This window comes from Lactuca sativa, chromosome 3, assembly GCF_002870075.4.
Source record: "Lactuca sativa cultivar Salinas chromosome 3, Lsat_Salinas_v11, whole genome shotgun sequence".
Taxonomy (NCBI): domain Eukaryota; kingdom Viridiplantae; phylum Streptophyta; class Magnoliopsida; order Asterales; family Asteraceae; genus Lactuca; species Lactuca sativa.
Window position 1 is genome coordinate 59,238,911 of NC_056625.2, and position 13,333 is coordinate 59,252,243.

A 13,333-nucleotide genomic window follows, 5' to 3' on the forward strand; every position below is an offset into this window, starting at 1 on the left:
GTTGAATAGTGGTCAAATTTCTCAACACCTTTTTTCTTCATTCTTTTAGCAATTCGTCTCCCACGCTTGTTAGCTTCATTTTTCTTGCGGGTTCCGTACACTTTTAGTATAATATATTGACTTGCATATGAATTCCAACAACTCATCAAAGTAGTGCCATTCTTGGACAATTATACATCAATTCAACATATTTATGACAATTTAGTACATTCATAAAATAGACTTATCAAACCTCCCCAACTTTATTCCAAACTCGTCTCGAGATTGGCTTGAAATATCAGCGTAGGCTTAATCTCTCATCCTTAGAAAAACTCAATGGAATCACGTATTCCATACATTTTTTTCACAATATTTTCGATAGCACAATATATTGATTTTGAGGATTATTAGTTGCTTATACAGACTTTTAAACTCAAAAGAAATGTTATGCTTATTTTACTTTGTTGTTTGAAACCCTCCATTTTTTGAACCCTTTCCAATAATCAACCTCATGATTAATCGGTTGAACTCATTCCCAAAGTCTCGTTTTCAAGGTTCAATAACATAGTTAGCGCGGTTGGTAACACTTAATGGACCAACCCATACACTCCCGCTATCGAGGGGTCATATATTGTTTCACACAATGTCTCCAACTTGAACTTTTCTTCATATTTATCTTGATTGTGCATTCTTCAAGTTCTTTGATGCTTCATCGGATTTGATCATCTTTGTATTTGACTTGAGCTTGGTTATATATACTTTGAAGTTCTTCAATATCTTTTGATGCTTTTTGATTGTGTGAAAACAATAATAGTCCCCTCACAACCCCAAAGGCGTAGGAGTAAGTAAGACCAGGTACTCAGAGCGTGATGACACATATTGTTCAGTTGTGTCCTCAATTGAAAGATCGTAGGCTCGAGCCAAAAACCTTCATTTTTCAAACACTTGGGTATTTCACATAACAATTTTTTTAACTAAATATAAATATTCCCAAATCGGCTGAGTAATCCACAAAATCAATATTAAATAAATATTATGACTCAATGTACGAAACTCCTATCATTTTCCATTTTGATGAGTTACATTCAAGATGTAGAGATGCTACTAACTCATCACATATTTCATGGTGACCAACTTCAGGATAAGATAATTAAAGATAGAGTTTAAGATAGCAGTACATTCATCCTAAGTCCATTATCCAAAAAAATTCATCAAAGTTAATGTAAAATAAATTAAAAATATGGAGGACGACACACCTGATGGTACTGATAGTAGAGGCGGTTTTGATTTCCAAAAAACTTCACTAGTTGGAGGTATTTGCATAATGTTTCGTTTTGCCCGAATAAACATCAAAGAATTATGATTTTTTTTAAATCAGTTTTTCTTTAATCCTCCATCTTTTTCTTGTGTACACCCCCTCCCCAACTTTAAGTCTTGCATCGTTCTCGATGCATCAAAAGATAAATTCCTAAAATAATAAAAGAAACCAACTACAAGCACACAAATCAAATCAAATAAAAATAAACTACACTAACTAGCCCTCAATTTTGTCGGGGTCCATGATTGCACTTGGCACGTGCAACAAGCCTTTTAAACCCCTAGGTTACCCCTAGTGGACGGGTAAAGTCTCATGAGGGTTTGAAGTGAACACATCCACAAAGTTCAAAATTTGCCAAGTTTAACGTAATTAGCGGGACAGGTTACCTCGACCGATGTCTATAGAGGATCATATGTTAGTTGACTTCCTTGAAAGCCAACCATGAGGTTGCTCACCTTACTTTGAGGAACCGAATCATGTGGCAATCCTTTTTTGGCCTTGTGCAAATCAACTATTTTGCATATAATCCTTCCATGATGATGCTTAAACCTTGTTTTGAAGTGCCATGCATCTTTCCATCTAGTAAACTTCTTTAATCGATGCTTGATATCATGTAACACTTTCATTTTTGATTTGTGGGCATGTGTTGCATCATGTTTTTTGTTCCACAACTTTCTTTCCATGTGTTGAATCCCATTATTATCCAATGATTTTGACCTGTTACATGAGAAAATTTTCTCCAAATCGAGGGTGGTGTCGGAGAGCATATTTGCGGTATGCTTATAGACATAATCATGAGTATTATTGATTACACACAAATCACCACTGATTGGAGAATCATTAGTAGGTCCAAACACAAGACATCTCACCTTATGGTTTCCAAATAACATATCAATTGCACCTTCCTGGCAACCAATCTGAGCATAGAAGGTTGCCAATAAGGGACAGTCAATGATTAAATTTGTTTGTTTGTATTTGGAATTTATTTTAGAATCCGTTTGAACAAAAAGTTTTGTTTCGGGTTTTTTCAAAATTATTGGGTAGGGGATGGTATTAGCCTCCATAAACCCCTCCCAACTTTAGACTCTTCCAACTCATGAAAATCTTCATTATACTTTTCTAGTTCAGTTATAGCTTCTTTGATTTCAAACATCCTTTGAGTATCATTATCATTTAAAGGTACATCTTCCTCCATCATAACCTCAAGTTCGGGTGGTGTAGGATTATGCACAATGTTATAATTGCATATAAAACTTACCTCATTTACTTGGGTAGTGTCTGAAGGTTTTCCCGGTGGTTGTTGCTTTAGCTGCTTTGTTATTTGTTCTAGTTGATCTTCAATTGCCGAAATTTATTTGGAGTTGTCTTCCTCCTTGTTGAAGGTTTCATTCAACATCTCTAGCATTTGATCCAACTTTTTGCTGAATGAAGATTCATTTGATTCTTAGTCTTCCGGGAAACAAGGTGATTCATGGTGTTGGTTTTGAGTCGAATCGCCAGTCCACCAACAATCATCATCATATGGATCATCGTATGGATCATCATTATATGAATCATTGTATGGATCATTATAGTATTGATATTGGACTGGATTTTCGTTCCCCAACCACATATCTTGATTCATGTAAGTGTACTCCTCCATTCACGACTATCACTACAAAAAAAACAATAAAAGAGTGAAGATTCTAAACTAAAAATAAAACAAAATAAAAAATAAAAAATAAAAATAAAATGTAATGACTAGTTCAACACAATTGTTTAAGTGCACAATCTCCCCGGCAACGGTGCCAAATTTTGATCGAGGTCGTTGTCTCAATCAAAAATAACCTCAAAACCGCTAGATAGCTAGGGTAAGAAAGGGCCGAATCCACGAGGAGTTTGTGGTCAAACTTTGTGCTATAGTAGTCAATGAAAAAGAACTAATACTTGAAATTGTCACGAAAAATATTTAAAATAAGATTTAAATAAAAAAACTAGAAACTTTATATTGCAAACGATTACCAATGAGAAAAATAAGGTTACTTCAGGTTCAGTGTCGGATGATTAAGACTCACGTATTTATCTTCCCTTAAATTCCAAATTAATTATGAAAACATAACCAAGGTCAATTAACATGTAATAAATAACTTTGGTCACGCAATATGTTATTCCTACTAATTGTCTTACTCCCTATGTCTAAATGGATTAGGAACAATGAGTGACTTAGCAGTATTGTGTCTTATGATTACCAATTACAATGTTTAGCATTTAAAATCACAATCTTGGAATAGTATATGCTGATTCAACCGATTGTCTTAGTTCCTAAACTATATGAACTCGGCACGATTAGTGAATTTCACAATAAACTATCTTAATTATAAAATTAAACACATGAATGAAACCCAACTTCAATTATTATTAATAGAAATCATAAATTTAAGAACATATAATAACCAAAGTTGATTGGAATAGAAGTAATAATCAAAGCACGTTCATCTTAACATCCTACAACATTCCCGAAAGTAACCTAGGTAGTTTAACCTTCCATGGAATTTACAAAACACAACACTTTAATAAAAACAATGTAATTCATAATAAAATTCATAAATAAAATAATAAAATCTAATGATCAATCAATCATGGAACGATGAAACCTTGGAGAAGAAGTAACCAAATCTGGAGTTTGATGAATATCCACCGGTTGAACGACTTCAATTGTTGAATGGTGATGAACTTGGTGGTTTGTAGCCTCGGATTCGGAAATTGATGATCAAAAACACGTTTGGAGAAGGTTTGAATGTGTTTGGAACCCTCTAAAACTGTGGAAAATTACAGGAGAGAAGTCCTATTTCGATTAGGGTTAAATCTCCTTTAAATAGGTGCTGAGAAACTGATTTTCGGAGCTATTTTCCACGTCGGCGTCCTAGTAGACGTCTTAGACGTCATATAGGACGTTTAGGCGTCCTTCAGGGCGTTTTAAATGCCTTCTGCCGTCCTTGATTTTCACTTGAAAATGGCCTAAAATGGGTAGGCATCCTAGGGGGCGTCTTAGATGCGTTCTAGGACGTCCCTCATCTTTGTTGCCCCTCTTTGGTGATGAAAACAGTAGAATCAATAAAAATGCAAAACATGAAAGTTGTAGGAAATTTTGTGTGGTTTTTAGAACTTCTTCATTCATGTCAATTGGAGCTCTAGATCTTGAGATATGATCAAAACATTGAAGAGTGGTCAAATTTCTTAGCACCATTTTTCTTCATTCTTTTAGCAATTCGTCTCCCACACTTGTTAGCTTCATTTTGCTCATTTTTCTTGCGAGTTCTGAACACTTTTTGTATAATATATTGACCTGCATATGAATTCCAACAACTCATCAAAGTAGTGCCATTCTTGGACAATTATACATCAATTCAACATATTTATGACAATTTAGTACATTCATAAAATAGACTTATCAACGGGAAAGGATCAGGGGTGAGATTGACAAAATTTTCACAAATAGTCGAGGGTTATTGACCCGGTGTGGTCGGGTTTGGGTTCCAGTTTCTGGTGGGATCATACAGATTGTGTTAGAGGAGGCTCATAAGCCTTGCTTTTCGATACATCTAGGAGCCACCAAGATGATCGAGCTTTAAGATTGAGTTGTTGGTGGACGTGTATGAAGAGGGAGATAGCTTGGTATGTCGAGAGGTGCTTGACCTACAGGATAGTCAAGGTCGGGCATCAGAGGCTGCATAGCAAACTGCAGCCTCTGAAGGTTCCCATGTGGAAATGGGAGCAGATCACCATGGATTTTATCACCAAGTTGTTGAGGATGGCAAAGTTTTTGATGCTATATGGGTCATCGTGGATCGATTGACCAAGAGTTCCCACTTTTTGGCTATCCAAGAGAGTTCTTAGGCCGCAAACTTGGCCGATGTATATGTCCGGGAGATCTTGCTTGTCATGGGGTTTTTGTTTCCATTGTTATTGAACGAGATGTTCAGTTCACTTCCCAATTTTGGCAAAAGTTCCATGAGCAACAAGGCACGATGTTACATTTCAGCATCGCATATCATCCGCAAACCGACGACCAGAGTGAGCGGACCATACAAAACCTGTAGGATATGTTGTGGGCCTGTGTTATTGATTTTTGTGGGAGTTTGTACTCCTACCTACCTCTTGCAAAGTTCTCCTTCAACAATAGTTATCACTACATCATTGGTTCTTTTCCTTTTGAGATCTTGTATGGTCGGAGATATCGTACCCCCGTTTGTTGAGGAGAGATTGGTCATAGGGTTATGGGAAGGACCGAAGTAGTCCTTCAGACCATGGAGCTTATCCAGCAGATCAGTCAGAGACTGCAGACCCTCAAAGTCGGCAGATGTCGCACCCCCAAACCGAAATGGCGGAAAAGTTTGGGGGTGGATGACGTTATGTGTAGTATCACAACAATTGCATCATAGTAACCATAGTAAACACACCCATTACATTGAATACATATATGAAAAGGTATTTACATCTGTTTGATTCTTGCTTTTATACATCAAAAGTATAATCAAAAGAAAAAGATGTGACTCTATACACTTCGTCTTCTCAAAACTCTAGGAGGTACCTGTCTACTGATTTCCTAAGAATACAAGCAGTTTTGAAAGAGTATCAGCATAAAGCTGGTGAGTTCATAAGCATTTTTTGTAATGAAAAACTATTAATTAATCTGTAAAATGTATGTTTTCCCAAGAAAATCCAATATTTTCAAACATATTTGCTTGTTATTGTATTATGTTTCGAAAACCTTGGTTACCACCAGTATGTATAGTATGTTCTTGTTTTAAAACCCTGACTACCACCAGTATGTATTGTAGTTTTATTAAATAAAATAAAACCATGTCATGTATCCCTGGAATCCTCCAGCGTATTTTGTATTAGTTCTATTAATTAAAATAAAACTAACGAAGAATGAAATGCCATAAACAAAGGCTAGTTTATACTACTGTGAGTTCCTATAACCATGCTTGATATTACTAGTGACCTCAGCAACGTTTCTTCAGGCGTCGTACGGAGTGATATTTGTCACCCCAGGCATGCCTGCCTATCTGTAGCTAGCAGTTTAGGTGTGGGATTGTCAGTCTCGAATAGATCTATTCACCAATCTCATGCACTCTCTCTAGGAGACTCTGACTATACTAAGTGTTGAGGATTTAACCAGTTCCCCGAAGGGTACAAATGAAGAGGTGTCTCACAATCCTGTATTAACTAGTTTACATGTTGTTCTGTATCGTTTTCTCGTAATCGAAATCGTTTGTATACTTGGTAGAGTATATATAATTATACATAAATTAATTATTTAGTGTTATACTCTTGTTATCTGAACGTAGTAATGAACAACTTAAACTAAATATGTCATAGCTCATATGATTGACCAAGTAAGTAGTGTGTATTGGTAAAACTGGTAATGAATTCCCCAAACTATACCTACTATAGTTTAACTGAAATGTTATGTTCTTGAATTGTTCTGAAAACTATGCAATTATGTTTAGAAAACTTCCCTTATGCTCCGCATAATACAAAAGGGATAAAAGATCTATATATTTTATGAAACTTGTTGGACTGTATTAATTGCATAAGTTTTAATCTTGTTGAAATCCTTTTTTGTTTTAGTCCACAAAACCCTTTTGTGTTTGGCTTGTATCCCCCCGAAAACGTTTAAAAATCATAAAAGCGTAGGGGTATGGACTCACTGTTAGTTGTGTGCAAGCGCTGAACTGGAAACGAAGACCTTCGAGTTGTTGTACGTGGTGCTTAACGGAATCCTAATAACAATTAAATACATATATGTATCTAAATTACCGATTTTCGTTAGACAAAGTGTTAGAAAAACACTTGCTTTCGGCTAAGGAATGTTATTGGGACTTGATTGAATCGAGGAAATAAGGTTTTCAGTCTAATGCACCACTTAGGAAGGGTTTACGACCGTGAAGGGGGTTTACAACCGTGAACTGGGTTTACGACCTTTGAAGGTTTGAAGTGTTTACGGCCGTAAACTCAAGAACAAGGGTGCTGGATTTGAGGAAAAATGTGTTCCAGATGCTCCAAATTGACCCCAAATGGTGATATTTGATGATTTCCGAGAGAAAAGAGGTGTTTTTGGTGTTTACGGTCAAGGGTTCTAGAGAGAGAATGAGAGATTTTTCGGTCAAGAATCTTAAAATGAAGGTAGGGGTCTCTTATATATAGGCTGGGGGTATGGTCGGTGGTGGGGCCCACCTGGCATCAACCGCAAACAGGTTTACGGCCGTACACGGGTTTACTGCCGTAAACTCGTTCTGGCCGCAAACATGTTGTTTTTTGAGAATATATATATATATATATATATATATATATATATATATATATATATATATATATATATATATATAACATAATAACTTTTCTAAACCAAGTAATTTGACGGAAACCCAATAATACTCAATTTTTTTTATTAATGAAAATCTACTAAAGATAAAGGAAAAGTTTCGGGTTGTCACATCATTCCCCGTTAGAGGGAATTTCGTCCCGAAATTCAAACATAGAATACAAATCATGGACTCGGAAAGAGATGTGGATATACAAATCATGAATTCAGGTCCTCGCTTGGCATTCCAGCGAACCTTCACTATTGGTATGCGACTTTGTTTTGTTTGTTTGATCTTTCGATCCATGATTTCGACTGGTTCTTCCACAAAGTTAAGGTTCTCGTTGATCTCGATCTCATCAAGAGGGATCACAAGGGTTTCATCGGATAAATATTTTTTTAAGATTCAAGACGTGGAAGATAGGATGAATATTGTTAAGCTCTTGTGGTAAATGAAGTTTGTATGCTACGGGACCGATCCTAGCAAGGATCTTGAATGGTCCTATGTACCTTGGATTCAGCTTTCCCTGCTTTCCAAAGTGTATCATGCCTTTCCAGGGTGAGACCTTCAATAGAACACGGTTGCCAACCTGGAATTCCATGGATTTTCATCTCTTGTCGGCATAGCTCTTTTGTCTGTGTCTCGAAGCGTTTAGTCGTTCCCGGATTTGTACAATCTTTTCTGTGGTTTTGCGGATGATTTATAGGCCTATGAAAGTGTTGTCAGGGACTTGCTCCTTGACTAACTGCGTGTCGCCCACCTCATCCCAGCACAGAGGGGATCTGCACTTACGGTCATACAGGGCTTCAAACGGTGCAACCTTGATACTGGTGTGATAAATGCTATTGCAGGAGAATTCAACCAAGGGAAAGTGGGTGTCCCACAACTTACCGAAATCTATGACACATGCTCTCAACATGTCTTCCAAGGTCTAAATGGTCCTCTCATTCTGCCCGTCTGTTTGTGGATGGTAAGCTGTGCTCATATCCAGCTTAGTTCCAAGAGCTTTCTGCAGTGACTGCCAAAATCTCGCGGTGAATCTGCTATCCCGATCGAAGATAATGGACACAGGCACACAGTGCAGATGAACTATCTCTTGGATGTAGATTCACGTAAGTCTTTCTATCTTGAAAGTTTCTTTAATTGGCAGGAAGTGGGCGGATTTGGTTAGTTGATCGAAAATTACCCATATAGTATCATACCCACTCAGAGAGTTGGGCAATTTGGTGATAAAATCCATAGTAATCCTCTCCCACTTCCACTTAGTTATTTCTGGTTGTTGAAGCAATCATGAGGGCTTTTGATATTCAACCTTCACCTTGGCGCAAGTCAGGCACTTGCCCACGAAGGTAGCGATCTCTACTTTCATGTTTGGCCACCAATATAACTTCTTGAGATCCAAGTACATCTTATCCGAACCTGGGTGAACGGAGTATTTAGTCTTGTGAGCTTCATTCATGACAACCTCCCTGTAACCACCGAACTTTGGGGTCCAGATTCGGTCTAAGAAATGATAGACTCTGTCTCCCTTGATCTCTAAGTTCTTTTCCATTCCCCTCAGAGCTTCATCTGGCATGTTCTCTGGTTTTAAGGCTTCAAGCCGAGCCTCTCTGATTTGAGCGGACAAATTGGAATGGATGGTCATTGTTAGTGCCTTCACTCTACGACCTGAGTATTCTTTCCAACTGAGGGCATCTGCTACCACATTGGCCTTATCAGGATGGTAGTGTATTTCGCACTCATAATCACTGAGCAGTTCTACCCATCGCCGTTGCCTCATGTAAAACTCTTTCTGGTCGAAAATGTGTTGTAGGCTTCTATGGTCGGTAAATACGGTGCACTTGGTTCCGTAGAGATAATGTCTCCATATTTTTAATGCGAAGAACACTGCTCCCAACTCCAGGTCATGAGTTATACAATTGACTTCGTGTGCTTTCAGCTGCCTTGAGGAATAAGCAATGACCTTTCCTCGCTGCATGAGCACACAACCTAGGCCCTGAGAAGTCCTCCGTCCCTTTAGGCAGAGACAGGATAGTTGCACTGCATAGGGTGGAGAAACTCTATGAAGCTAGTGCTAGAAACACTTGAAGCTAGTGCTAGAAACACTATGGGCAGAGAAACTCTATGCAAAGTTTTCAAAGTGCGAATTCTGGATCCGAAAAGTAACTTTCCTTGGTCACGTGGTAAGTGAGGAAGGCATACACGTGGAGCATAACGAGTTCAGAATGCTGTATTGGGAACATCATTCTGGTGAACTCGCAATTGATGATACCCTGATCTTAGGTCAATTTTTGAGAAATAACTGGATCCTTGAAGTTGATCGAAGAGATCATCGATTCGAGGAAGAGGATAACAATTTTTGACGGTAAGCTTGTTCAGTTCACGGTAATCGATACACATCCAAAAAGTTTCATCCTTCTTTTTTCACAAGTAAGATCGGGGATCCTCAGGGTGAGGAACTCGGTCTGATGAATCCTTTGCTGAGTATCTCATTGATTTGGCTGGAGAACTCTTGCATTTCTGTTTGCACTAGGCGGTATGGGGATTTAGCTACGGGGGTAGCTCCGTGGATTAAGTCGATGCGGAACTCTATATGGCGCTCAGGAGGGATTCTTGGAAGTTCTTCGGGAAAGACGTCAGGAAAGTTACAGACTTCGGAAATGCTCTCGAGGTCTTTAACTTCATGTTTCTCATTAATGACATGGGCTAGGAATGCATGGAACTCCTTTCGTAGATATTTCTGAGCTTTGATGCATGAAATGACATGGAGGATTGAGCTAAGTTTATCACCGTAAATCATGAGGGCTTCGCCAGATGGCAGATTGAGGCGGATGACTTTTTCATAACATAGGATATCGGTATGATTGGGGCTCAACCAATCCATGTCGATGATGACATCGAAGCTTTTTATAGAAACTGGGATGTGATCTATTGGAAATGAATGGTCATTTAAGGTAAGGGTACATCCTATGAATATGTCGTTAGTGTTCTCTCTCTTTTCGTTATCCATCTCAATGGTGAATGTTTCAGTTAAGGGTTGGGGTTTATGTTTGAGAAGATGCTTGAATGCATGACTAACAAAACTTCTCTCTGCACCAAAATCAAAAAAAAGGAATGCATAAGAGTTGTCAAGAAGGAACGTAACCGTAACAACGGTGGGATCAACAATTGCCTCATCTTAACCCATCGCTAGCACTCTCCCTGTGTTTCCAGCTGTTGTTGCCTTGGGGAAATTTCTTTTGTAGTGCCCGACCTCTCCACAGCCATAATAGGCTTGACCAACGCCTGCTCCAATTGCCTGATTGGTTGGTTGGACTGGTGTTTTACACACTCGAGCTGTGTGCCCCTTCTTGCCACAGCTGTTGCACAACATTTCACAGCATGGCCCGTGATGATGATTGTTGCACTTGTCGTACCGAGGAAGGGTACCAACATATCTACTGGTAGGCGCTTAAGCGGAAGGAACAGTGGCAGGAGTGGTAGCAGTGTGAACTGCCACTACTTGCTGTTTCTTTGATGGCTCCTGCGAAGACTGAACCTTTCGCTTGTTCCAAACTTCTTCTTCCCACCACTCGCCTTAGGTGGTTCAGGAGCGGCTGCCACTTCATCTAGATCAACCTCGTGATCTATCAAAGTCTACGCCAGGCACTTGGCGCTGTTGAATGTGGAAGGCTTAGCAGCCAAGACATTTCCTTGAGTTGGGGGTGTCAATCCCCCAATGTACCTCTCTATCTTTTTGCTTTCTGGGGTGACCATTCCCGGACAAAGAAGAGCTAGATCGTAGAATCTAGCTGTATATTTGGCAATGTCGGAACCTTTCATCTTTAGGTTCCAAAGCTTGTGCTCCGACTTCTGCATCTTGCCCCATGGGCAGTACTCAGCGAGCATCAGTTCCTTTAAACTTTCCCAACCCATGGCATTTTCTACTGGCAGGGTTAGGAATTTGACTCGTCTATTCCACCAAGTCAAAGCTCTGTCGGTGAAGGTGCAGGCGGCGAACTTCACTTTGTTTGCCTCGGAGCACGCACATGTCTCGAAGATTGATTCTATCTTCTTGATCCATCGGGTTAGGGCAATGACTCCTCTGTTGTCGTCGAAGGGTTTAGGCTTTGCATTCATAAAATCTTTATAGGAACACTCCTTCTGGTGTCCCTGACCACCCTCAAGATTAAGGGGATGAGTACCACTTCCCGACCCGCTAGAGCCGCCAGAAATTATCCGCGACATTGCAGCAGCCACGACAATTGTTATTGCTACCTGGAACATGGCAGGATCAAACTGGGGAGGTGGTGGCGTCAGACCTATCGGGGGATTGTTGTTCTTTTTGTTGGGTCTTTTCTTCGGAGGCATCTTGTTATGAAAATAATCAGGAAGAAGAGGATGGTAAGTCCCTCTAGATTTTTGAATCAAGAGATATGAAACAAGATATATCTCAGCTTGATGGATTAAGTGTTCTACTAAGCGATAAACAAGGAAAAGTTACTAATACAGGTAAAATATTGCTAGGAAGAAATGATTAGCAACACTTGTAATGGATCTCTACACTGAATTCGGCTCTAGCTAAAATACTCCTATAGTATTTTAAGTTGTATGCTTCGTTCTATCGATATCTCATTGTACATAGTTTGGTAAGTTTTAGGCCTGCTGCGACACCACGGTCACTCCCAAACACATATTGGTCATGTCTCAAATAAATATAGTTGATCAGGCTATATTGACCCCAAACATGATTACATAACTATCCAGGTTTGACTGCAGTGTCCAACATCGAAATACTTTTTTTTGTTCTACTCATGATACAGTTTTCTGGTACGTATGTATACTTGTAGACTTGTTATAAAATACTTATATTTTAAAAGTATACTTTTAGTTTAGAGCACTTTGGCCCCCTTAGTGTTTATAGTTGTATACCAGTAAGGCTCGGTATACTTAGTTCACTATAAACAATGGCTCTGATACCAATCTATCACACCCCAAACCGAAACGATGGGAAAGTTCAGGGGTGGATGACGTCATGTGTATTATCACAACATTGCATCATAGTAACCATAGTAAACACAACCATTAAATTGAATACATATATGAAAAGGTATTTACATTTGTTTGATTCTGGATTTTATACATCAAAAGTATAATCAAAAGAAAAAGATGAGACTCTATACGCTTCGTCTTCTCAAAACTCCAGGAGGTACCGGTCTACTGATTTCCTGAGAATACAAGCAGTTTTGAAAGAGTATCAGCATAAAGCTGGTGAGTTTATAAGCATGTTTTTGTAATGAAAAACTATTAATGAATCTGTAAAATGTGTGTATGTTTTCCCAAGAAAATCCAATATTTTCTAACATATCTGCTTGTTATTGTATTCTGATTCGAAAACCCTGGTTACCACTAGTATGTATAGTATGTTGTGGTTTCAAAACCCTAACTACCACCAGTATGTATTGTAGTTTTATTAATTAAAATAAAACCGAGTAATTTATCCCTGAAATCCTCCAGCGTATTCTATATTAGTTCTATTAATTAAAATAAAACTAACAAAGAATGAAATTCCGTAAACACAGGTTAGTTTATACTATTTTGAATTTGTATGACCATGCTTGATGTGACTAGTGACCTCAATGACGTTTCTTCAGGCGTTGTACGGTGTGATATTTGTTACCCCAGGCATGCCTGCCTAACTGTAGCT